The 27,858-nt window shown below is 45.9% G+C and overlaps 1 long non-coding RNA gene across 1 annotated transcript in view; it reads left to right on the top strand.

The window, feature by feature from the left end:
- The first annotated feature begins 15,224 nt into the window (after window positions 1–15,224).
- The window catches only part of LOC144766941 (uncharacterized), a 107,676-nt gene continuing 95,042 nt past the window's right edge, over window positions 15,225–27,858 (top strand). Inside the window, exon 1 of the long non-coding RNA XR_013597992.1 lies at window positions 15,225–15,301. This is a non-coding gene — a long non-coding RNA (uncharacterized LOC144766941). The remainder of the gene's footprint in view (window positions 15,302–27,858) is intronic.

The following is a 27,858-nucleotide window of genomic DNA, read 5'->3' as shown; positions in this document are numbered from 1 at the left end:
CTGGGGCATTTCTGGGCAGAGAGCTCTGTGTGTGTGTGTTGGGCTCTGTGTGTGTGGCTCTGTGTGTGGTGTGTGTGTTGAGCTCTGTGTGTGTGAGGCTCTCTGTGCGGCTCTGTGTGTGTGTGTGTTGAGCTCTGTGTGTGTTGGGCTGTGTGTGTGGCTCTGTGTGTGTTGGGCTCTGTGTGTGTTGGGCTCTGTGTGTGTTGGGCTGTGTGTGTGGCTCCATGTGTGTGGCTCTGTGTGTGTGGGTGGGTTTGTGTGGCTCTGTGTGTGGCTGTGTGTGTGTGTGTAGGTGCAAATGCAATAGGTCTCCCATTTGCGAGAGATTAAGCTATTGGCATTGTAAATGACAATGCCATTTATTTATGTTTTAAAAACAAAAATAATGTCATGAGCAATGCCAATAGCTCTAACTTTAACAAAGACGAGACCATTGCATTGGTAAATGCTTGTTATGTTTTACGTTTGTGTTTGTGTTCTGTATTAGTCAGAACTCGCTGTCAATCAAGTCCCCTAGGAAACACCAATGGCGGAGGAAAATACAAATGTATGTGGAGGATCAAATGGAAAGCTGTGTCCAAGGGAAAGTTCAAAACATGGAAATCAAGCTGGGTCAAATGGCTTACTTCGCCTCTAAAGCCAGCAATGATTGTATGGTGGTCCAAGCTGTCTTCTGCCTGTACACAATATTACAAGGGAAACCTCCAACTGCAGTGAAATGTAACAACACTTACACAATAAGCCCAGTAATTGAAATCAAGAAAAGCGTGCAGCTTTAAAGGGTCACACAAGGGCTCACAGGTAGAACACCCGCCACGCAAAGGAGAAATTACACTCCGTGGCCCGGAAACACAAACATCTAGTGTGGGAACACAGGAGGAAGGTGCAGGAGGTCGAATGGGTCAAAAAAATTTGCAAGCACTAGGATAAACTATCTCCGATCAAAGCAGCTGATAAAAAGGCGGTAGACATAAGTGTCACAGCAAGGTAATCTCCTTCACCTCTACACAAATCTACAATCCATAAAGACCCAAAGGAAATCAGAAAGGACGATGCCCCCAGGCCTAATGGGCTTCCTGGGCCACGATTCAGCTAAGATTCACAGTTTCAGGCCCCTCAGCATTAGTGCCACTGTATGCTGAATGTTGGCTCCAAGAAGAGGTCCCGGAGACATAGGGAGGATCACTTCTTCAGCCCATTTTCAAGAAGGGCTCCATCACCGATCCGGGAAGCTATTGGTTAAGAGCGCTGTTGGACATCGAGGACAAAGCATAGGCCAGCATATTACTTCAGGAGCTAGCACAATAGGCTTGTGCAGAAGGCCTCTTATCCTTCTACCAAACAAAGGGGCTGATTAGGATGGCGGACGGACTTTGCCCGCCGCAATGTCAAAAATGCAGGCATGCATTTGCATACACAAAGCGGCAGGCACCGCGCGGTGCCTGCCGCTTTGTGTATGCACATGCAGGGGGGTACCACAGGTACCCCCCCATGTCCACCCCCCCTCTCGCCTTCACCATGGGGGCCCACAGGGGGCCCCCAAAGTAAAGACCGCATGCCTTCACGTGGCGGCATTGCCCCACGGAAAGGCATCTGCATGAAGCCATCCTTATATGGCTGGCGGTGTCTGGAAGACACCACCAGCCATATGAACCCTTTTCCGCCCCGGCCGCAAGGCGACCGGGGCAGAAAACCGGCGGACGATGTCTCCGTCCGCCACGGTCCCCGAGCCATTGTAATATGGCGGGGGGGAATAGGTGGGGGACGGGCACGGATGGGGGACGGATCGCCACCGCCTGCATGGCGGTGGTGATCCGTCCGCTATCCTAATCGGCCCCAAGGTTTGCACAGGAGCGTCAACTGTGGACAACATCGTTGTCCTTTCATATCCTGCCCAGCAAGCAGCAAATCATAACTCACTCCCACTGTTTGCATGTGTCATCCACTACTCGGCCGCCTTTAATGGTGTCACAGGGAGCATCTTATGGCTGAAGCTAGAGAGGTAGAACATCTGCTCCAAATAGCTAACAGCAATCATGTCCTTATACGCCAGGACTTGGGTACGAGTAAAGTTTACAGGGGAGAGAGCATGTGGGAGGGATGGGCGGAAAAAGAAGTGAGGGGCTGAATGTGATTCTTAATGATAGCTCATTTTATTATTAAGACAGTTAAGGTTAATATCTGGATGTTCAATTATGAAGAAAAAGAACCTCTTTCTATTTTTCTTACTTTTCTTCTAGGTCTCCATGCCGCCCAGGAGGGGGTCACCCGGAAGCTGGAAGCAAAGGAACAAGAAGGTACCAGTAGGTAAATGTGCTTCTTGTAGTTTTTAATCAGGATAAATACCTTCACCACACCTGGGGATGGTGCACACCTTGACTTTTTGCCATACAGGGACACTAAGAAAAAAAACTTATGGATGGTGGAGAAGTAAAGACAGACCCTTCAAACTTAATTACCCATCTGGTTATTCCCAGTTTCTTCCTGGGATTCACTCGTAAGGAGAGGGGGGAGAATAAAAAACTAAAATGATGCCATGTGTTGGACTAGAAAACTGCGTTTTCTGATTTTGCCATGCACTATGCGATTTAAGCCATGATCGAAAATAACTTCTGTTTCACTTTGTCTCTGCATCACCGAAAATCACCGGCCAATGTGTCCTCTGTAAGTGTATTTCTTCAAGGTTGAGTTTGCTGTGCTAATGAATAGAATGTTTTATTAGTTCATACCTTTCCGACTAGATAGGCATGCTCTGACCGCTCAGAGCGGTCAGGGCAGGCAGAGTTACCTTGAATACAAGATAATGTGTGCCCGGTCCCAGGATTGTAACTCATCTTTCTGTATCTCCTTCGTTCATTAGCTCCTAACTGGAAAAATCCAGTCTGGACATGTCTTTAGGAGTACTGTAAATGTACTTTATGCCTTACCATGTTGTCTGAGCCCAGTCCCTCTGCAGCAATCTAAGGAGGCTGGTCAGACCGGACTGCACTCAAGTGTACTTCTAATAAAATCTTTGGTTTGTATTCTCTACTGCTGACCGACTTTTCATTTGTATGGAAGGCTGAGAGGTGGTCGCGAGTGACCTGGGTGGCCCTAATCGGGTCACTTTGGTGCCTGAACAGGGACCCCATCAGGTGAGTGACCCACCCTTGCCAACGGACGGGTGAGGAGGTCGGGCCACGTTGGGTCTGACGGGCAGACCGGGGATCCCTGCATGAGAAAGTCTTGAACACGCAGCTACCGCGTCTGTCTGAGCGGGCAGTGCCTCGTCCAGTGATCATCCCGACTGGGGTCCTGAACGGCGAAAACCTTGGATCTGACCGTTTGGTCCGAAGAGTCGTCAGTGGAGAATAACTTTGTTTGACATGTGTGCACCATGTGACTTTGCTTTTGTTCTTTGTAGATATTGCACCATTTTGGTTTGTATTTGGCACGGTCTGAGAACCGTCTTTGGACAAGTGCTTGAATTTGTTTGGGTTCTTTACCACTTTGATTTCTATTTGATGAGGTCTGAGGACCGACATGGGTAAAGATATTTGAAAATATCTGCTAGGCATAAAGTAGTGAACTTGCTTTCCTTAAAAAAGAACATGTACCTTGTTGTAGCAAGTTGCTTTGTTTGAGCTGTTGTTGTTCTACTGATGCTCGATTGGAAAAAAGTCAGCCAGCGCCTCCGGAGGGCACCCCAATTTTTGACTTGTATGTGACGCATGGTATTGGCCCTATTATGTTTAGTACGCTGTAGCACAAATATACGAGGGTCAAAGCAGAGTTACATTGGCCATTGACGGGCCCTTTTGATGAACAGAAAATTAATTTCCTGCAGGAAAAATTGTTTGCGAGAAGATGTAGGCAGTCGATGTATGATTCCTTAGAACGTGAAAGAAGGAGGCTAAACAGAGATGAATGAAGGCAGAGAAGGAAGTCCGGAAGGGGAGAATGCAGACATAGACTCAAAAAGCTATAGCGCATGATAGGGAGCACATAGAAGAAGGAATAGAGTGTGCTGATTGGAAGTTCCGATTACAAGTTAATAAGTCTTATGTTGCCCGAGACGAGAACAATACTTTTGTGGAGGAATTGTTGGATGCTCGACCCCGCCTTCATATGCCCCCCAGAGGGTATTCCCCGTCCTTTCCCCGCAGCCCCAGCTGTCCGGTCCTTCTGTCTCTGTTGTCCCTGTCTCTGCTACTGTTGGTCCGTCTGCCTTAGCTTCAGCACCTTCTGTATTTTCTTTGTCTTAGCCGTCTGTGGCGACTTTGACGTACAGCATTTCTGCAACGCCTATTGCTTTAACGTCCCTCTCACCTGCTCAAACACCCACGACCCAGCCAGTAGCGATGTTATTGTCCGCTAACTCTGTTATCACTCCCACTGTTTTCCCCTATCCCCCGATGTTACAGAATAATGAGACACCTATACGTGGCCCTGAGGATAGGGACTGGACAAAATTAAAGGACCGGTTGGTACGGATGTTGATACGATCTGACGTGGGGGAGGCCGAGAAAAAGGTGGTGGCTAATCAGGCTGCACAGTGGGCTCGTAATCCCATTTATAGTGTGGAAGATGTGTGGGATGTGATGAAAGAGAGCCTTTTGTACAGCAGCATGCCCTTGAACACATGTCGACTACTTTGATTGGGCTTTGGGAGCAGTGTTTCAATGAGGCAGCGCCGCACATTATCTACGATATCAAGGATCATGTCTACGTAGCTGATATAGCGCCTGACCAGGTTTTTGGTAAGTTGCGATGTTGGTTGCTTATCGGTGTAGGTTGCTTAAGAAGAGCCTGAAGATGGTGTCTCAGTTTCCGATGAGGAAGGTGCACCCCGTATATCACCCTGAAATACCAGAGCAATGGGATCAGCATGATGTTGTCATTAGACCAAGGGTGGAGGACCGGGTCCAAGAACAATTGGTGTATACTCCATGGAAAAGTAGTGAGGTTCAGTCCCTTTAGACTCAGCTGCCTGACCCCGGGAAAAATCCCACTGCATATTATAAATAATTAACAGAGGCTGCTTCATCGACAGTGATAACGCTTGAAGATACTGAGATGTTCTTTGGTTTATTGGTGCCTGTTGATATCTGAAGACAGGTGCACACACAGGACCACGTTGTGGAATTGGATGGTACCTGGGATCAGATTGAAGCCTGGTACAAGGAGAGAAAGCCTGGTGAGAAGCTTAAGGCTGAGATACTAGCTTTGCCAGGTCGAATAATTACATACATGCATTCTCTCATCCCACCTAGAAGGGTAGATTGGGACAAGTTAACGGCATGTCGTCAGAAGAAAGATGAAAGTGTGTCAGATTTCCTCACCCGGTTTGAAGGTGTCTTTTTGGATTTCAGTGGACAGGATTTGTCGGTGGAAGGGGGCATCCCATTGTTCGTTAATAGATTTGTTACAAACTTGCTTCCTGAGATAGCAACTCTGTTGCAGGCTTCAGAGAGCACTTGGACTACCTCCTCCCCTTCTGTAATATTGAGCATGGCGCAGTATTATGAGCATAGAGAGAATGAGGAGAAGGTGGAGAAAAAGCATAAGGAATTGAAAATGAAGGTGTTGTTGCAGCAGGTTTCTAAGGGAATGGTAGAGGATGGGGTGGTTCAGACGGGCAGCTTCCGCGTATTAGCCGGACTACTACGCCTGTAGGCCCGAATCAGTGTGCATATTGTACAGAAGAGGGACAATGGTGTAGCGAGTGTCCAGTGTTGTTGCAGAAAGTTGCGGTCCCTAGAGGACTTGGTTCTAGTGGACGGGGTCGTGGAGCTGGTGGACAGGACAGAGCTCAGCATCCCGCGGCCTCACAGAATAGCTCCAGTGGTAAAATGTGTTCTTTCCCAGCTAAATAACAATATCATCTCTTTCAATCTCCTGGACATGTTCCAATCGGGATTCAGAAAAGGATGCAGTACTGAAACGGCCATGCTCAATATTACAGACGACATTCACCGCTCTCTAGACAGAGGTGAATCCTCTCTACTAATCCTCCAGCGGCATTCAATACTGTCCACCATCCCACCCTTCTCAACACCCTTAAAATTCACTTTGGTCTTGAGGGCACTGTACTCAAATGGTTCTCCTCATTCCTTCAAAACAGATCCCAACAAATTAAGCTCAGTCAATGCCTCTCCAAACCTCAACCGGTCTCACTTGGAGTTCCACAAGGCTCTATCCTCTCCCCCACCCTATTCAATCTGTTCATGGAACCACTTACCCTCATTCTCAAACAAGCCAAAATATGCTACCACCTTTATGCTGATGATACCCAACTTTACTACAAGATCGAATCCCACAATGACATCCTTCACCTCAACGACACTTTGAACAAAGTTCTAACTTGGTTCAACCTCAATCATCTCAAACTAAATCCTAAAAAACCCGAAATCATCCTTTTTAGTCCCAAGAGAAACTCCCTCCCTATTCAACTCTGGGTCAATGATATCACAGCTCTCAACTGCCCCCTCTCCACCTCTAACTCTGTCAAATCCCTAGGCATGAGCATTGATCTAAACCTGAATCTCATCCCACACATTAAAAATTCTGCCAAAAGTGCCCTTTTCACCCTTCATCACCTCAAAAAACTGAAACCTTTTATCCCAGCTGATGACTTTAAAATCATTGTCCAATCACTTGTCCTGTCAAAAATTGACTATGGCAACGCAACACTCGCTGGCACACCAAAAAAACATCCGGCACCGATTAAATGTGTGCTCACCCTCACCGCCAGACTTATCGCCGATTGTAAAAAATTTGCCCACATCTCTCCTGTCCTTAAAAACCTTAACTGGCTCCCAATCGAAGGAAGATCCAAATACAAGATTGCATGTATCACGTATAAAGCCCTCCACCTAAATTCACCCTCTTATCTTGCAGACAAATTACATGAAGCTGGGTGCTCTAGATCCCTTAGAAGCACTAACTCCCTTGCCCTAACCCAACCCAAAATCAAATGCAAAAAAAACCAATCCCGTGCATTCTCTGGTAACGCTCCCACGATTTGGAACTCTCTACCCCAAAGATCTCCGCTGCAACCCCTCCTACCCTCTCTTCAAAAAAAGGCTCAAATCACTTCTTCTCACCAAATATTGGGGCCCCTAACGTCTATGACTTGATTACTATACACACTCTGCTCCCCTGCTATCCTCTCACCTTACCCCCTTTACCTACCTCTCTTACCTCCTCTCCTCCTGTTTCTCATCCCCTATCTCTCTGACTCTCTATACTCTACATCCTCTCTTACCCTCCATGAATATGTATATGCTGATTATGTCATTATATGCTACCTCCTATCCATGCAAATGTAATGTTTTGTATCTTTCATGATTTTTACACACTCTGAACTATTTCTTGTATGTTTACCGACCTTGTAAAGCGCTCTGATACCCCCGGGTCCAGTAGCGCTATATAAAACTCTCTAAATAAAATAAAAGGGCAGTATTATCATGATGATTATGACATGGACGAGGTGACAGGGATGTCTCTCAGTTAGAACAGCCAAGGGCAGAGTGAGGGACCAGTTCTGATACCTGTAGATCAGCACGGTCCTTATGTTACTGCGGATTTGCTTGCCTCAGCTAAGGAATTTTTGGTGGATACAGGTGCAATAACTAGCTCCATATATCGTTCACTGGTCCCCGGGGCAGCTCTGTCTGGCCAAAATAATGTTTCGGTAGGCTTTTCTCGTCTGCCAGTTGTGAGCACCATTTCCAAACCTCTTCCACTGACTATAGGTCCTTTTACTGTGGATTCACAATTTTTGTTGACATCTAATTGTGGAGAAAATCTGATTGCTTTAGATTTGTTAAAGAAGTTACATCAGACCATTTTTTGTTCCCTTGAAGGCGTATACATGATAATGGGCCCTAATTTGGTTAACGCTAAACAGTGTCTGTCCAAGGATGCGCCACTCCCTGCTGAATTCAAAGACGTGCCACCCACGTTGTGGGCGATAGGTGATACGGAAGTAGGACTACTGCAGATTCCCCCGGTTTCCATCAAAATAAAAGACAATGCCATCCTGCCCCGTATTCCTCAGTACAAGATACCACAGGCTGGGGAGTGAACCTTGTTGTAAATTATACAAGACTTGATTAAGTCAGGGTTGTCAAAGAGAAGACTGCAAATGTGTGCAATAGCCCTATTCTTCCCATCCTTAAGAGGGCCCCTTCGGGTTCCTCCGATGACCAGCCAGAAGTTTATCGTTTTGTGATTGACTTGCGCAAAGTTAACAAACTAGTGGTTCCTCAGTTTCCGGTGGTCCCTGACATTACTGCCCTTCTGCCGATGATACCTTTCTCTGCTAAATACTTTTTTGTCATTGATCTGAAAAATGCATTCTTCAGTATTCTGATCCATCCAGACAGTAGGCATTTGTTCGGTTTTACATTGGTTGGCAGAAGCTTTAGATTCTGTCGCGCTCCTCAGGGCTGTACTGAGAGCCCTAGTATATATAGTCAAGCTGTAAATTAGACCCCCTCACACTTCCCTCAGGTAATATGTTGCTCCAGTACGCCAATGGTCTTCTCATTGCTTCTGACACTGAAAAGGGTTGCAAAGATAGCACAGTTAAATTGTTATTGCATTTGGCACATCATGGGCATAAAGGGAGCCTTTCCAAATTTCAATATTGTTGACAGGAGGTCACCTATTTAGGTCACCTACTGTCGAAGGAGGGTAGGAGATTAACTCCTGAGCGCATTAGTACCATTGTTAAAATGCCTATCCCTCAAACTCAAAAGGATGTGCACTCTTTTATTGGCATTACTTCTTACTGTCACCACTGGATCCCAAACTATTCCCTATTAATCAAAACCCTGCTCACTTTGGTTACTAAAGATGTGCATGAACCCTTGCCCTGGATGCCTGAATGTCAGCAGTCTTTTGAATAAATAAAAGTTGCGCTTTGTTCTGCACCTGTGCTTGGTACGCCGGATTATATGAAGCCGTTTGTGCTGTACGTACACGAAAAAGGCTGGCTGTGCACTTTCTGTCTTAACACATGCTTTTGGAGGTAAGCAACGGCCGTGTGCTTATTTTTCTGCTTTGCTTGATCCTGTCACCAGAGCCCTCCAAAGCTGTCTAAGAGCGGTTGCGGCAGTGGCCGTCTCCATAAGGCAATCGGCTGTGCTTGTACTTGATACTGACCTCTCAGTCATGGTGTACCATGCTGTGGATACCCTTTTAAATACGACCAAGACACAGTACCTCACCAGTACACGTCTGACGGATTATGAGCTAACTCTCTTTGCCCCCCCATGTCACGATCAAAAGATGTGCCATTCTGAACCCAGCCACGTTACTACCCCTCCCTTCTGACAGTAAGGAAATTGACATACATGATTGTATCTTCCGAACAGAGGAAGAGACGAAAGGATGCGTAGACCTGACTGATGTTCCCTTATCTGACCCCCAAGGGGAACTATATGTTGATGGTTTTTGTTTCAAGTTACCAGATGGCACTACAAAAGCTGTGTATGCAATAACTACACTCCATATTGTAGTTGAGACATCACGAGTTCCATATCAGTCGGCCCAAGCTACAGAGCTCGTTGCCCTTATTCGAGCCTGTGAGCTGAGTGAGGGACTGGCTGTCAACATCTATACTGACAGCCAGTAAGCCTTCGGAGTCACCCATAATTGTGGATGGCTCTGGGTAGAGAGAGGGTTTCTCACTTCCCATGGGATGAGGATCCAGCATGGCCCCCTGATACATAGGCTTTTGTCAGCTTTGACACTCCCCAAGAAATTAGCAATAGTCAAGTGCAGCGCACACAAGAAAATCACTGATAATGTGGGTAAGGGAAATGCATTTGCCGATCAGACAGCTGAGGAGACAGCCCGAATAAAGATGAAAAGGATGTTTGTCACAGGTCCCGCTACGTGGGTGCCCGAGGTTACTATGTTTGAGGACACGCTGGAATATGTAAGGGCGATACAAAGTGAGGCAACTATTGAGGAACTAGTGGTATGGCAGGAAAGCACAGCACATTTGGATGAGGATGGGTGTTGGACTGATAAGTCAGGGAAACAGATGTATATGTTCTTCCTGTATTCTCTATGGTGCATGGACCGGCTCATATCAGTGCTAAGGGCATTTGTAAGCTGTGAGACCCTTTGTGGCAGAATGACAATATTCCAAAGATGGCTGCTTATTTGGTTAAATATTGTATGGTGTGTATGATGCACAATCCATGGTAATTTTGCACCTCCCACTTTCCCTTTTGAGGCCCTCCAGCTTGATTATATAGAGATGGACAGAGTCAACATTTTGAAGTACGTGTTAGTGGTTCTGCATTCAGTAAATGGGTTTAGGCCTACCCCACCAAATGGAGAATACAGCCATAGCGACTGTCAAAGCACTCCTAAAGGAGTTCTTCCCTCGTTTCAGCTTGCCCCATTTGCTTTGGAGTGATAATGGAAGTCACTTCAACGCAAAGGTCGACCAGTTAGTGTGTGATGGTCTGCATATCAAACAGAAATTCCATGCAGCAAATCACCCCATTCAGCAGGCCTGGTTGAGAAGTACAATGGTACTCTCAAACTGAAATTGGCAAAGATTCAAGAGAGCACAGGGTTGCAGTGGCCAGATGCTTTGCCATTAGCCCTCTTGTCTACAAGAGTGACAGCTCACTCTAGAACATGACTGTAACCGTACGACGCCATGTTTGGCCACCCGGCAAATGTTTGCGGCGTCCCACGACCTCGAAGGTTCTCTGAGATTGAATATCCTCTGTTTGTGGATTATTTGTATGAGTTAACTAAAAGTCTGCGTTCTATTTACCAACAGATCCAGGACACACTTTCACCAGCACCTGAGGGGCCTGGACATGATATTCGGGTCTTTATCCTTACATGCAGTTTCCAGAGGAAGAAAGCCTTGGAGCCGAGGTGGAAGGGGCCAGTCCAGGTGCTCATTGCAACCCGCACCTCCATCAAGGTTACCGGCCGAAAGAACTGTATGCACATCCAGCATTGTCAGAAGGTGCCTCTTCCTCTGCCTTACGACCAATGGGTCCTTGACGGCATCGGCGACTCAGAGTGGAAGCAGGTGGCCCGCTTTGTTCCTTTTTCGGATGCCCAGCAAACGTGTACCCAAACAGAGGAGGAAAATGATGCAGTTGATGGAGCAAGGATTCGCACATGAAGCGACTTGCTTGTACACATGAACCTCGAATAACGATAATAAAGTAACCAACTTGTTTGTTTTACTAATTTAGCATATTTTACATTTACACAGGGTGTCCGAGTAAAGCTTGCTTATGTGTTTTACTAATCCTAATACTCTTGCATTTAAGATGGCTGCTGCTACGCAAGGGTTTCTATTGCGCATGCGTCTGTCATACTCACGTGACATGACGTATTCGTTATTTGGAGGGAAGCTGCCGCTTCTGCGCACTAGGGCTAATATGGCTGCTCTATGTTCTCACATGCGAGAAGCTTGCACTGTTGCTTTCGCAAAGCTGTTCGTTTTGCCTAATCCTAATAGTGGGCGGGATGGGCGGAAATAGAAGCTAGGAGGCTTAAGTTGTTTGTCAATTGTGGGTTTATTTATAGGAATAACAAAAAGGTGGAGTCTTGTAGATGTTGGTGAAGGATGAAGTCTTCTGGCGTCTCCGTGGAACTGGTGTTCGTGGTTCCTCCATCGACCCCCAGGATACTCGAGAAAAGAATAAAAGAGGACTGTAAGTGATCCGTAGTTTGTTAGGGTAAGATAATGGTGCAAAAAGGGGGACCGTCACCACACCCAGTGAAATATCAGGCAGTCATTACGAGGCAGTAGAAGAATGTATCAACTCCACTCTCAGGATTAGTGGAGTATCGGTGATATCTAATGGTGACTGCTTAGTTGTTCAAATTGTGCAGGACATAGGTGCAGGTATCAAGGAAGGAGTAGGTAAAGTGATAGCTAGGTCATTTACAAAAGGGCCAAGGGAAAGGAGCGCTAACCGCCCGGTGTCGACAAAGAACTATGCGGAAAGGGATTCACTACCCTTCAGCCTCCCGTGTTCCTCCTCCCTCTATTCTGCCCTCCCGCGTTGCTTCTCCCGCCTCCCTGCCCTGTTTTACCCAAATCCCTGTGTACGGTGTCACTCACCGTCCTGGCCGTAACTCCCCCGAGTTACGGCGGCAGTTGCGCCTTCCTGGGGAACGGCAGGAATCCACCACTCCTCCGACCACTCTTCGGTTTCCCCGTCGTCGTCTGTGGTTTTCCTTGACTCCTCGCCCTGCTCCGCTGTCTCCTCTGGTCCCGTCTTTCCCAGTCCTCGCGTCGTCTTCTCCTCTCCGCTTCCGGACTCCCAGACGTTACACCTTCCTGTTTCCTGGTCCGCCTTTTCCTCCTGCCAGGGACGTCGTGATTGGTGTTCTCCGTTGGCCCCGCCTCCGACTGCCTGCAATAGAGACCCGGACCAGGAGTTACCCGGGTTTCCTGCTGGCGCGTTTCTGTCCCAGGTGATTCCATGGATATCCGTAAGTAGGGGTCTCGTACTTGGTTCCTTCATACATCCCCTTTCCCTTAGTTTTTGTTTACAAGAAAAGGTTCACTTGGATATCTAGAGAGGAAGTCAGCATTAGTCAGGGCCTGTCCCTTTCGATGGAAGGTTTTGAATCTGTATGGTTGTAGGGAAAGGAACCACCTTAGGATCCTGTCATTATGTCCCTTATTACGGGCAAGCCACTCTAAGGGTGCATGGTCTGTATACATAGCGAACTCCCGCCCTTCTAGATAGTACTTTAGGGACTCAATAGCCCGTTTGATCGCTAGTGCCTCCTTCTCAATTACAGCATAGTTTCTTTCTCGTGGGAATAGTTTTCGACTTATATACATTACAGGTCTTTCTTGTCCTAATACATCTTGTTGGGATAGTACGGCTCCCAAGCCATAGTCAGAAGCGTCCGTCTGCAGCACAAAAGGTTTACTATAGTCTGGACTGAGCAGTACGGGTTTAGTTATCAGGGCCTGTTTTAGGTTCTGAAATGCTTGATGAATAGCGAGGGAAGGGTTTTGTAGTTCTGTCTCTGTTCTCCTGTCTTTTCTAAGGAAGTCAGTAAGAGGTGCTGCTGTCTGTGAAAATGAGGGAATAAACCTTCTATAGTATCCTACAATACCGAGGAAGGCCCTTAGATCTTTTTTTGTAAGAGGAAAGGACAACTGTGCTATAGCGGTTACTTTTTCTTCTTGAGGTTTGATATATCCTTCCCCCAGTAGGTAACCCAGATATTTAACTGATCTTCCAGCCAGATGGCTTTTGGCTGGATTGATAGTTAATCCTGCCTCTTTTAGAACCTGCACTATTCTTTTGAGGTGGCTAACGTGTTCCTCCCACGAGTTGCTGTATATAATGATATCATCAAGATATGCAGCTGCAAAATCATTACAGGGTCTGAGTACTTGGTTCATTAATCTCTGAAAGGTGGCCGGAGCCCCAAGTAGATCAAAGGGCAATACTAGGAAGTGATATAGACCAGCAGGAGTAGAAAAACCGTTTTTTTCTCTGTCTTGTTCTCGGAGGGGAACTTGCCAATAGCCCTTACATAGGTCCAATGTACTGATGTATTGTGCTCTACCCAATTTTTCCACCATCTCGTCAACCCTTGGTAGAGGATATGCGTCGAATCTGGATATTTTATTGATCTCGCGGAAATCAATACAGAAGCGTATCGACCCGTCGGGCTTCGGTACTATTACTATGGGGGAGTTTCACTCACTATGTGAGGGCTCAATGATTCCCAACTGAAGCATTTGTTGGTACCTCCTGTTCTATAGCCTCCCTTCTTGATTCAGGTAAACGATAAGGACGTAACCGGACCTTTTTCCCAGGGAGGGTGTGAATTTCATGCTGTACCAAAGAGGTCTTCCCTAGTTTTATGGAAAATACACCTTGTAGAGAAGACAATTCTTTACAGAGATCCTGCTGTAAGTGTGGAGGGAGGTCACTATCTATGCTCTGATGGAATAAAGGGACAGAGTCCTTTGGGAGAGTTACCAGTGTGGGTACAGGACCCAGCCACCTTTTCAATAAATTCACGTGGTATATCTGGGTATTTCTTTTGTTATTGGGGTCTAGTTCCAGACGGTAGGTTACAGGAGTTATTTTCTCTGCTATTCTGAACGGTCCTTGCTATTGGCCTATTAATTTATGCTCTGAACTAGGTATCATGAGGAGGACCATATTGCCAGGATTTAAGATTCTTTCAGAGGCTTTCTTGTCGTACTGTCTCTTTTGACCTTCCTGTGCCTTTTCTAGGTGGCTTTTGACTATGCTTCTAATTTGGGCTAAATGAGATTTTAGACCCCACACATATTCTGGTAAAGGTTTGGCTCCCTTTTCCTCTTCTTCCCATTCCTCTCTGATCATATCGAGAAGGGTACGGGGTTGCCTGCCATACAGGAGTTCGAATGGGGAATATCCTGTACTCTTCTGGGGTTGACATCTGATGGCAAAGAGAGCAAGGGGTAGCATATCTTCCCATTTCCGATATTCCAGATCTAACATCTTTTTGAAAGTGGTTTTGAGTGTGGCGTTATACCTTTCAACAAGGCCATCCGTTTGAGGATGGTAGGCTGCGGTACGGATCTGTTTAATCTTGAGTTGATGACAGACCTGTCTCATAAGTTTGGATACAAAGGGTGTTCCCTGGTCTGTAATAATTTCTTTAGGGAATCCAACCCGTGAGAACAAAGAGATCATTGCTTTTGCAATCTGGGTGGTATTGGGATGGCGTAAGGCAGAGTTCTGCAATCTGTGGGGCGCGCCCCCCCCAGGGGGGGCGCGCACTGCACTGCAGAATCTTATCTTTGTTTATCTTGTGCTAAGATCGCAAGTCGTGACCCATTTCGAATGGGGATTTTTGAATAGGAGAACTCCGGAGCAGCAGCAGCTAATCAGCAGGGAGGAACGTCACCACTGACGTTCCACCAATGATGGAACAGCAGCAGAGATTGCAGGAAGTGCCGCGAAATTCACGTGAATAAAGTTCCTGCATTCAACTGCTTACATACATAGTTCCCTGAAGACCGTGGGTAGTTTTTTTTCAGATGAGCTAGTCACTTGATTAATCTTTGTGAAAGGGCATACATCCACATATTTTAATATAAAGTTTGGCTTTGCATGTACTAAAACCTGCTGTCGCTGCCTGACATGACCTGTGCCGCTTAGATCGTTTCTTTGCACCGCCCATGTGGTTTCTGCACTGCTGGCCCCCTTTCACCGGACTTCCGGCAGACAACAGCTCCGGACCCTCTCCCTGAAAACCGACCCCCAACTTGGAGGTGCCCGTGGTGTGCGGGACCGAGGTACATGTGTGCTTATTACCGTGGCGATTTCCGCTGTAGCGCCCACAGATCACTTGCTTTGCTTCTAGTGGGTTTTGTTCATGTTAAGTGGTTTGCTGCGCCATACTCCGCATGGATGTAAAATGCTGCAACTCTTATGTACAACTAAAACCACAAAATTAGTGTTATTTGCAATAAAAGCTGCTTCCCACCTTCTTAGCGATGTGAAAAAGCTCTACGTCATCTAACTGCTTGAGTTTCAATGTGTGCACTGCACTCTGGGGTTATTTTGCACTAGATTTGTAGAGCATGTGACCTCTAGATCAGAGTCAAAAGCAGGTGGTCCGGCCCGGTTATTTGGTAATGTAGATGCTTGCTTCACGCACACAATACCAGATGCCACAAGCATGCCAGGTTAGTTGGTAGCTTCAACAGAGAGGCCAAGCATTGAATGGTCCAACACCCACCTGAGGAGGTTGAATGTGTACTTATACATGGTGTCCATAGTCCTGTGCGATGCACCCCCTGCTTTCACACATAAGAACTGTACACTTGAAAACATTTTGGAATGGTTTGCTTAGTCGTTTTTATCAAAGGCTTTGAACTCAGGGGTCTACCTGTGGCCTGCGTAGTTTTCTGCCAATATCGAAGAGCTGGGCAGCGCGTGAAAGCAATGCAACATGCTTGGCTAGTGCATCAGTACTTTTGAATTCGTGGATGAGGCCGTCTTGTAAATCAGCAGATATAGCCCTGTGATTCAGGAAGAATTTACTAAGGTTTTTACCATCGGCATTTCAGTATATGCAATTCCCATGTTGATGCTTTCATAAAGTTCTTGAAGCTTCTGTATACCCAAAGTCAATATATTCACCATAAAAAACTATATCAGTTCGACGAACAATGCACTGTTCCTTGTGCCAGCGTATACATTTTTTAAACTGTATTGCTGCCAAACTACTTGCGGGAATACATTGTACTGTTTGTCTTGCATTGGTGCATGTTTATGACTAACATGCTAAGCAAGCCTAACAGGAAGTCTCAAATGTGGTCCTTTTTATGTTGTATGATTTTTCTAAACTAAAATGTACACTGTTCGGATTCACTGAACTTTAAAAATAAATAAAAGTGCAATCAAATTAAGGGGCATTTATATCCAGTCTCACTCCCAGCACATTTGATAGCTCCAATAAATCTTCTATTTCGTGAGGTTTGACACTGTCCTCTCTATACCTACGCCTTGCACCCTTTTACTGTTTCCTCTTATAAGTGTAATCTTGTTTACATAGATTTGTGCCCCGTTTTGCCATAAAACGATTTTCACTATTTCCAGTAGTACGCCCGTTTTTTACTGAGCATTCCTGTGGCACTATATTCCCTTCTGTGTCATTCTCAGTGTGCTCTTTGCACTGGGTACTCGGCTGACAATCTTGTCCCCCGCCTCCCAGAGCAGTCATATTTGTGTCACCTTATACTGTTTCATCCATTTATGCAACATCTGCGGTCAAGCTGGCTAGTTTAAAATCTCCATTTAGGGGGCGTGGGTACTGAACCTCATCTCTAGAATGTAACCTTGATTAGAGTTTCTGGCAGAGCCTTTTCACCATCTCCTCCCAAGCTTTCCTAGCAAGGGTATGAGAGTCTGTGCGTCAACCTTTTCACAAGAAGGTAGCATCAGGTCCATGGTTTTTACCTTCCACCCTCCATTCTAAAGTCCACCTCTCCTCCTTTCACGGTCTTTACTTCTATATAAGTCATACTGCCCAGACTAGTCATGCTGCGAGTAATTTTCCTTTCCTGTTTTCTTCTTCCTCTCCCCTTCCTTGTTTTCACCATCTCTAATGTGATTGATCCTGTGCTAGCACTGACCAGAGTGGCTGAAAAGCCGGGACGCCCCAGGACTTTCCTTACTGAGTGTCTGATGGCAGTCAGGGCTAGCAGGGTTCTCCATTTTGGATTTCAGCTGATGTTTGATGCAGAACCATTTATCTCAAGTATCACTGTCCTGCATTTAACCACTGCTGGCCCCCAACTTTACCTGCTCCCCTGCTTCTGCCTCAGTCGGTGGCCTCCTTCCCGCATCTAGCACCTTCTGGTTTGCTTGCAAATGCACCATTTGCCCACTCTTTTTTCAAAATGTCCCCCCCAAAACCCCCGCAGTTAATGCCATAATAGCAATAGTGTAACTTGTATCTGAAACCCTACGCCACTATCAATAACATGCTGAGTTACCTCAAGTGTCTGGGAATGCACCCTGCATTCAGACAACTATCTCCTCATTCTCGCCCTTCACTTTCATGCTCACCCTGCACTCACAGCAATCACAATGCCCTCACATTGATCCCCATGCACTCACATCATTCACCAGCTCAATCTGCGTTCACAGTGATCACTCTGCACTCACAATGCACTTGCACTGTTCTCCCTGTACCTCACCCTGCAGTCACATGAGCACACTACTCAACCTGCACTCATGTGACACTTCACTCACCTGTCCCCCTCACTGCTCAATCTGCAATGTCACTCAAGCAAGCCCATCACTAACCATACCTTCATTCGTCCCACTCTGCACTTACATCCGCACCTAAATTCATATGGTCACCTCACTCACCCTGCAGTCACTCCTCTCACCTCACTCTCACACTGATGCATCGCTCACTGTGCACTCACTTGCGCACTCCTGCCACCACACAGCGCAGAGGGATAATGTGCCTGCTACAAAGAGCTTGTACCATGCAGATCAAAGAACTGAGTCTGAGTAAACTATGAGTAGCGCTATAAAAAATGAAATGTTTGTCAGAAAGATGCTATAGAGAATGAGGTGCACTGTTGGTGAGTGGTAGTGAGGGAATTCATGGAGAAGGAGGAAATGAGGGAGGGGGTGCTAAAAATACTATTACACGTTGTGCGACCAGTGCTATGGCCATACCTGGCTGAGAGTGGTAGCCCCCCCTAACTGAAGTTTGGGTCTAGTTGCGCCCCTGTACACAAGCATGGGCATGTCATCCCCATCAAGTTTTCGCCCTAAAGTACAAAAGAACATATTTACATCCACTGCAATCCATCCTTCCAGGGGGCCCCGTGATAGAGACAGCTCTGTTGTTTTTGCCCGGATGGCCTGGAATAATTCCCAAACAGATTCTTGTGAAAAACGTTTTCTTTTCATTTATTTTGAATGTGATTGATGTGGGAGAGTCTTACTATTTGCAGAGAAATGTGTTTGTTTCATGCAACCATACAAAGTTTTTTTAGATCAAAACGGGCCCTCACAAATGAGAAATTGGAGGATTTCACAGATATTATTTGCTGTAAAATTAGTGGATGTGGAGCACAGCCTGAGAATGGCAGTAGAAAAAATCCATCCACAGATTGACCGTCTCTGTGGCAAAAAATAGGCACACCTGTCACATTAATGTTGGCGGTGTTATGATCAATCTATGTCTTATGTAAAATAAAGCAACCTAGTAAAAACAATTTGCGCACATTTTATCTCGGAAAATAGTTTTTGAGTCTTGTAAAAAGCATCTGTCATTTAACCACACCCACTCACAAACCAGCAGTTTACTAAACACTCTTATTGTGTTGAACATTGTTTGTCAGATATGGCCCTGGATATGCGGGTGGCGGTCGAATATGTAGTGTACCAGATTCCAGAAATTTCTGTCAGGTGGTGGGGAGGCCCGACATCTAAAAAAATTCAGATGGGGGGTTCAACCTACAAAAGTTTGAAGACCTCTGGCGTAAGGAAATGGCTTCTGGGAATTGTGTTGCATAGTCGACAATGACTAACACATATCTACATCCACTACAGGAAGGTAGGAGGGGACCGATAAGGTCTATCCCCACTCTGGAGAAGGGCTCATCAATCACCGGGAGAGGGTGAAGAGGGGCTGGAGGTGGTTTATATCTGCTATTTTTCTGGCAGATAGGACATTCCTGACAATATTTCCTAACTTGATGGTATATCCCTGGCCAATAAAATTGGGATAATATAGTGCTCTCTGTCTTTTCCCCACCAAAGTGGCCTCCTAAAAGGTGACTGTGAGCTAGAAAGAGGACTTTCTCTCTAAAGGGTAGGGGAACTAACAACTGGGGCTTCTGGTCTCTTCCCCCTTTTCTGTACAATAGGCCTTTTATTTTCAAGAATTGGGGACCTACATTTTGGGGGTCTTCGATGTCCACTGCTTTATTCCAGGCTTCTCTCAGGGTGGGGTCCTCCCTTTGTGCTGCATAGAATTGTCGATCATGTTCCCAGAGGCATTCGTCATCTTGCTTAGCTACTGCTACATATGTCCAGTCTCGTTTTTCCTTTTTCTTTTGATTTTTGCTCTTTTTCTGTTTGGAGGTGGGCCATTCCTGATCTGTCAGGAAGGCAAAGGGGGCGGTTTCTCTCCACTCATCTTCACTGGGTTTTCTTTCTCTCAGGATGTCCTCCAAATAGGGATAATCCCTTCCCAGTATAAACAGTTCTGGTAACTTAGGTATAAGACCTAAATCCATCTTCACCGGGTCTATGTCAGGGTTATGTTGTACCTCAACCTTGGTGGTGGGGTATTGTTTTTGGTCTCCATGAACACAAATGATATTTACAGTCCCCTGGGTTTCCTTGACATCCCCGGAAGGATCTTTGGCTGCATGACAGTTTGGAGGCATCCAGTATCTATCAGGGCCTCTTGAGGCCCTCCATTAACAGTGACCTGTCGGTGATAAGGAAGGGGTTTTCTCTCTTCTGTCTGACATAGATATGACCGGGTCAGACCAATTTCCATTGGCTCTTCTTTTTGAGGACAATGTCATGCAATGTGCCCATATGCTCCACAATGGAAACACTGGGGTCCTTGTGGGATAGTTGGTCTGGGTATAACAGGCACGGGTCCGGGTAGAAGGGTCACGGTTTCTGGTTTCTTAGGGTGGGGTAAACGTCTAACGGCCCGGGTGGAGGCACCGCGGTCAGAATGTTTCCAAGAAAAATATTCTCTTCCTTTTTGGCTTTCTTGAGCGCGACTAAAAGCACTGGCTATCTCTACCGCATTTTCCAAGGTTAGTTGAGTGTGCTGTCTGACCCATTTTTGAATAGGAGGGTGCAGGGAGGTTAAATACTGTTCGAGATATACCTTCTCCATTATTTCCTCCTTCATAGCTTTTGTTGGTTTTAACCACCTATCTGCTAAGTCTCGTACTCTGTAATACAAGGCTCTTGGGGTTTCCTGTGGACCCTCTCGGATTTGGCGGAATCGTATCCTATAAGTTTCGGTGTCGATCCCCATACGTTCAAGAACACTCCGTTTGATATCCTCATACAGGGTGAGACCCAGAGGGTTTGCTGCCTGATACGCCGCTTGTAGGTCTCCCGACAGTAACGGTCCCAAGTATTGGCCCCACTTATCCTGAGGCCAGGCTGCAGCCCTGGCCATTCGTTCAAAGTTAGAAAAGTAGAAGTCGGAGTCCTCCCCAGCAACAAACTTTTGCGTCACGACCGAAGGTAGAGTGGTGTGTGGTCTTGGTTGGCCAAGTGTCTCAGCTAATTTGCCTATAATGGTTTCCTGGGCGGTACTCTGGGTGGTAAGGGTCCGATGTAATTTATCACGATCCTCTTCGGCTAAGGCCAGGAATTTCTCCATAATTTTTCCTAATTGTTCCTGATTGTCCGCCATCTTTTTCATTACAGCCTCCATTTCCCCCGATCCCACTTCTGACACCACCTGTGGGAGGGATAGGCGGAAATAGAAGCTAGGAGGCTTAAGTAGTTTGTCAATTGTGGGTTTATTTATAGTAATAACAAAAAGGTGGAGTCTTGTAGATGTTGGTGAAGGATGAAGTCTTCTGGCGTCTCCGTGGAACTGGTGTTCGTGGTTCCTCCATCGACCCCCAGGATACTCGAGAAAAGAATAAAAAAGGACTGCAAGTGATCCGTAGTTTGTTAGGGTAAGATAATGGTGCAAAAAGGGGGACCGTCACCACACCCAGTGAAATATCAGGCAGTCATTACGAGGCAGTAGAAGAATGTATCAACTCCACTCTCAGGATTAGTGGAGTATTGGCGATATCTAATGGTGACTGCTTAGTTGTTCAAATTGTGCAGGACATAGGTGCAGGTATCAAGGAAGGAGTAGGTAAAGTGATAGCTAGGTCGTTTACAAAAGGGCCAAGGGAAAGGAGCGCTAACCGCCCGGTGCCGACAAAGAACTATGCGGAAAGGGATTCACTACCCTTCAGCCTGCCGTGTTCCTCCTCCCTCTATTCTGCCCTCCCGCGTTACTCCTCCCGCCTCCCTGCCCTGTTTTACCCAAATCCCTGTGTACGGTGTCACTCACCGTCCTGGCCGTAACTCTCCCGAGTTACGGCGGCAGTTGCGCCTTCCTGGGGAACGGCAGGAATCCACCACTCCTCCGACCACTCTTCGGTTTCCCCGTCGTCGTCCGTGGTTTTCCTTGACTCCTCGCCCTGCTCCGCTGTCTCCTCTGGTCCCATCTTTCCCAGTCCTCGCGTCTTCTTCTCCTCTCCGCTTCCGGACTCCCAGACATTACACCTTCCTGTTTCCTGGTCCGCCTTTTCCTCCTGCCAGGGACGTCGTGATTGGTCTTCTCCGTTGGCCCCGCCTCCGACTGCCTGCAATAGAGACCCGGACCAAGAGTTACCCGGGTTTCCTGGCGGTGCGTGTCTGTCCCAGGTGTTTCCATCGATATCCGTAAGTAGGGGTCTCGTACTTGGTTCCTTCTTACACTAATGCTATAGATAAAATTAAGATAATGGGTATAGAGTAGAAATATTCTGTGTAGAAGTGTATTCATTTATTCTGTGTTCTAAAACTGTTTCTTTTCCATTTCATGTTACACTTTGAAAACTGGCCTATCTCGTAACGCTGTACTCCATGTTTGTTGAAACTGCGACTGCGCGAGAATCGCAAGTCTCTGGAACAGTGACATTTGGACTATAGCCAAGGAGCTGACTGACTGAGAAGATGCTCCTGGGAACTTGCCCCTATGAACTCAAAATTATACAATGTATAAACAATGTATTTTTCAATAGAACATCCATTGTTGGGTGGAATAAACCAGCATGAGAACCTGAATTTGATGGGAGGGAACGTAAATTTGAATAAGAGACGGCAACATTCTAAAATTTGGTATGGTGTGACGACCTCTCCACCTCTTTTGGCCAATCAAAATTGGGGATCCTTATACTTGCAACATTGGGGGGTGGTACACTGACCTGGAAAACAGTATAACTAGCCTAGGTTTAGCTAGAGAAATTGATTGACTTGTCCGAATAGCTGACCTGTCACTGACCCAACGCACTCAATAGGTGATTAAGAGCAGAGGGCTGTGGAGCACTCTGTCAGAAGATTCGCTGACCAAATCGGGGTTCTGGGAAGCTGAAGTGCTGGTGAAGCACTTTGCTGGTATATGTTGTAACCCAATCGGGGTTGTGGCTGATTCCTTGCTGAGAGGGAGTAGCGCAGGCATTGCAACTGAACTGCGGGTGCTGGTCTTAACCTTTGGTGGTACGGTCCTGATCCAAATCTGGTTTGTCCTGTCCTGATTCTGATCTGTACCTGCTGGCCTACTGGGAACTGCAACGTTCGGGGTTTCTGTCCTTAACTGACCCGTGGCCAGGGTTGGTCTTCACACCATTATAGGTAAATATAAATCTGTATGGGTATCGTCATTATATTTCTGTGTGTCCTTTCTTTACCTTCCTTAAATTGATAAAAGCTTTGATTGCATATGTTCCTTTTTCTTACCCTTTCCCTTTGTAATGATCAATTTGTCTTTTGATTAATAGTGTGTTCCTTTTCTTACCTTCACTAAAGTCATATGCTCAAATTGTTTTCGTTATTGCATATTATGTTCCCTTTTTTACCCACCCTTAGATAATTACCTAACGCTGTGCTATTTAGTATGTTCCTTTTCTTTTCCTACCCTTAGACAAATTGTGCAAGTCTGTCTGAATTAAATAGCATTGTCCTTGTTTTTACCTTCCCTTTGCATTGCTAAATGATTGACATAATATATCTTTTGCATAGTTATACCCTGCTTCTAATCTTGGTTATTGATAGTCTCATTGCTTTTAATCTCTGGATCATGACTTTTGATGAAATTTAGATAAAGAGTTTAAAACTTTCCTGAGTCTGTGGTTATTATATGAGTGCATATGTTATTTACTACCTATTATTCTAACTCCCTGATCCAATAGGTTACAGGTACCAGTGACAAGGATTGGTAAGTCAATGGTATAGGACCTAGTAGGTTAAATATCTGGTAGTGGAGCGAAGGTTACCTGATTAAGAAAATGAGCAAATGATTATGGGCCCCGGTGAGTATGGTAAATTTGTAGTCAGGTGACCTGCGCACTCTCTCAGTATATTTCTTTGGTAGCAGAGGAAAGGTTAGGGCTTAGTAAAGATAGGTAGTTAGTTAGTTGGTTATGATTTTTTTTCCCATTTATGATGGATCGATCAAATGTGATATTGTTTGAAATGTTTTGAAATTTTATTGATTGTTGATATTTTATGAATTTTATGTATTATCCAAAATCGTTCGTACCTGTTATATGTTTGTCTGGAATCCCCGGGGGCAGAATAGCGGGTGGTAAATGGAAGCCACATCGCGGTGAGGTCACTTACTCACAGGAAGTTAGTGCATGGTTAGGCAGAACCGGAAGCATTATTTAGAGTTTTTCTGTATGAATGTGTGAATAAATGAAAGCAAGAGTTCGCTGGCAAAACTTTTGTTGTGATATCACCTAGAAAGGGTCACATGGAAGGAGTAGCAGGTTCGTCTGAGCTTGATTGATAGCAAAGGGGTTCGCTGGTGAAACTTTAGGCTTAGTATATATCCCGGAGTGGATGAGTCCGAAGGAGTAGCAGGTTCTCTAATGCTTGTGTGAAGGGTAGGCGGAAGGGATCTACTCGTAGTATATGAAAAGTAAACGGAAGAGATTTACTTGCAGTAAGATATTTCTTTCCTATCTAGTCACTCGGGTACAGTGGCGAATGTTTTTACGTTGTTGATTAAAAGAGAAACACACTTTAAATTAAGAGAAATTGAAATTTTCCATTACCTTGTGAAGGAGGGAGTCAGTTGCGGAGCTGCGCTGACGTCACTCAGAGCCGCGCTGGTATTGGTTGAGCCAGCAGGCGTGTAGTGGAGATAGTGATTGTAAAGGAGGGGTGAGCGCAGGAGCGTGGGAACTCATCTCACGAGAAAAGCAGCGCAATCATTGGTTAAAATTATTTGAAACCACATTGTTGATTGGTTGAATAAAAGACGCGCTAGTATTGGAAGTATTTTGTAAACAAAGTTGAGTGATTATTGTACAATTTTGAAATTCTACAAAATTATATGTGGCAAATAAATAGTCCAGAAACACAACCTGACCCAAGATACTTAGGGTTTGCTAGAGAACAGATGATAAGGGGCAGACCTTGCAAAATGTATGGAAGCAAAAGAAAATTGTCACTCTTAAGAAGAGTAAAGAATTACTTTAAAAAAGATAAGCAGATTAAAACTAGAGAAGGAGTTATTATTTCACACCAAATACTCCCGCATCATTTCTGATGTTTGACAGGGGTTACCGCACTTGTGTATGGCTAGAGAATTGGGTGGAATACACTAAAGATGACGGAATTTTGGCATTTCCCTTAGAAGGCGCATTTAATGGCAGTATTTTTTTCAATTTAAGGACCCGAATGAATGATTTACATCCTAGACCTAGATTAACGCAATATGAGGCACTAGAGGAATGGGAAATTGAGGCTTTTGAGTGAGACAGACCTAGATCTGACAAAGGGTTGAGTAAATTCTACCCTAAAGTTAAAGGAGAAACCAGAGATAAACAGATGAAACAATGGAGACAGAACATGTTAGTGGAAGGGCTATATTCTGTATTAACTTCAGAAGAGCCCGTTGAAGGGAAAAAGACAGAAAAAACAAAACATTTAATGACTAGTGGTGATTCAGACGATGAGTATATGGAGGATTTATAACTGAAAAATCCACCACCTTATAATGAGGGACCAAGTATAGTAAATCCAAGTGCCCCGTTTTTAAAACCACCCTTGATTCCGCAAGTGATACATGAATCCTCCATTGAAAGGGTATTACAAGAAAGAGAAAGAGAAGCATTAAATAAACAGAGAAGTGAATTAATTCAGAAAATTTCCCAATTAAATACAAGTCCCGAAGCTCTGACAATTTCAGTAACTATTGGCCCAGTTGTCCCGTTGTACGGAGAGAACTAGGCTTGTGCAAAAGCTCCAGTTATAACTACATCGGTAGTACAGCCAAAAAGAGAACCATTGATAGTAGATGACCAGGCAAGTGAATGTGAGTCAGTAATCTCCTTAATGGATTTGCCAATTAGGGAACCAGAGAGTAGTTCAATTAGGAAAACCACTCCTTTAAATTTAAGAGAGGTACAGATGGAGACCTTTTCAGGTACGAGAAGTGCAACTGTAGTGACACCTGAAGAAATAGACAGATGGACATGAGAGATAGAGAAACCAAAACCACAGCCGAAACCATTGGATATATACAAATTGAGAATTGAATTGGAGGAATTGATGGCTGGGAATGTGGGATTGGACAGGCTAAATACCCTTAGTGAAGATGAATTACTATTTATTTGTAAAAGCATTACTCGAAATACAAGGTGCACCATGAAAAATTAATGGACACCGCAGCTAGCATGGGAATTGACATTGGTAAATCTAAAGTATTACAAAAACCATATCGAGCAGAGTTTTCTGAAAAAGATTTAGAAAATATGAATGTGTCTGGAAGAAAAGTCCAGATAAGAGAACTACTAGCATTGTTACAAAAATGGGGAGGCTAGACAAATGGAGAGCCAGATGGGCAAAGAAAAAGGAAGAGGTTCGATCAAAACAAATGACTTCAGAATATGTTTTAAAAGAAGCAGAAAAGGTTGAAAAATGATGTCCTATGAGAGAGGTACCAGGTGGAGGTTATGTGCATGTTCCATGGTCCCGACAGGATATTGTGTCTTTTACTAATGAATTCCCAAAACTTTGTGAAAAACCTGTAGAATTGTACAGACAAGTCGATAGATTTGTAAAAATGTCAAAGTGTCTTTTGAAAGACTTAGATGGATTATTCGACATTGTAGTTCCAGTAGACTTGTGGACAGAATGTAAAATTGCGGGAAACAACCTTTACAACGCAACTTTTACAACGCACCACCATTACAATGAAACTTTTACAACGCAACAACCATTACAACGCATGCATTTACAACGCAACCATTACAATGCATGACACTACAACGCACACCACTACAACGCATGTCATTACAACTCAGTCATTACAACGCATACCGTTACAACGCATAACATTACCATCTAACACTTACCCTACTGTTGCACCCCCTGGAGTTAGAATAGTAATTTTAATCAATCAATCAATCAATCAGGTCATTTGTAGAGCGCACTACTCACCCGTAGGGTCTCAAGGCGCTGGGGGGGGGGGTGCCGCTACTGCTCGAACAGCCAGGTCTTGAGCTTCTTCCTGAAGGAGAGGTGGTCTTGGGTCAGGCGCAGGTTGGTCGGAAGTGAGTTCCAGGTCTTGGCGGCCAGGTAGGAGAAGGATCTTCCTCCTGTTGTCGCTCTTCGGATGCGGGGGACGGCGGCGAGGGCGTGGTTGGTTGATCTGAGGAGGCGCTTGGGAGTGTAGAAGTTGATCCGGTTGTTGAGGTAGCTCGGGCCTTGGTCGTGTAGGGCTTTGTGTGCGTGGGTGAGGAGTCGGAAGGTGATTCTCTTGTTGACCGGGAGCCAGTGCAGGTCTCTCAGGTGTCCGGAGATGTGGCTGCGTCGGGGGATGTCGAGGATGAGTCTCGCCGAGGCGTTCTGGATCCGCTGGAGTCTCTTCTGGAGTTTTGCAGTGGTTCCGGCGTAGAGGGCGTTGCCGTAGTCCAGACGGCTGGTGACGAGGGCTTGGGTGACCGTCTTCCTCGTCTCGGTGGGGATCCACTGGAAGATCTTACGTAGCATGCGCAGGATGTTGAAGCATGATGAGGAGACGGCGTTGACTTGTCTGGTCATGGAGAGGGAGGAGTCCAGGATGAAGCCCAGGTTGCGTGCGTGGTCTGTCGGTTTGGGTGCGGTGCCCAGGGCGGGGGGCCACCAGGAGTCGTCCCAGGCGGAGGGCGTGGAGCCCAGGATGAGGACCTCCGTCTTGTCTGAATTCAGTTTCAGGCGGCTGGTCGTCATCCATTCGGCCACGTCTCTCATCCCTTCGTGCAGGTTGGCTCTGGCGGTGGCGGGGTCGTTGGTCAGGGAGAGGATAAGCTGGGTGTCGTCGGCGTAGGAGATTATGTTGAGGTTGTGTTGGCGTGCGATGGCCGCGAGGGGGCTCATGTAGACGTTGAAGAGGGTGGGGCTCAGTGAGGATCCTTGAGGGACGCCGCAGATGACTTCGGTGGCCTCTGACTTGTACGGTGGTAGGCGGACTCTTTGTGTTCTTCCGTCGAGGAAGGAGGTGATCCATTCCAGTGCCTTCTCCTGGATTCCGATGTTGCTGAGGCGCTGTATTAGGGTGCGGTGGCAGACGGTGTCGAAAGCCGCG

This window comes from Lissotriton helveticus, chromosome 7, assembly GCF_964261635.1.
Source record: "Lissotriton helveticus chromosome 7, aLisHel1.1, whole genome shotgun sequence".
NCBI lineage: Eukaryota > Metazoa > Chordata > Amphibia > Caudata > Salamandridae > Lissotriton > Lissotriton helveticus.
Note: the sequence above shows the minus strand (reverse complement) of the source record. Positions and strands in the feature narration are given on the sequence as shown.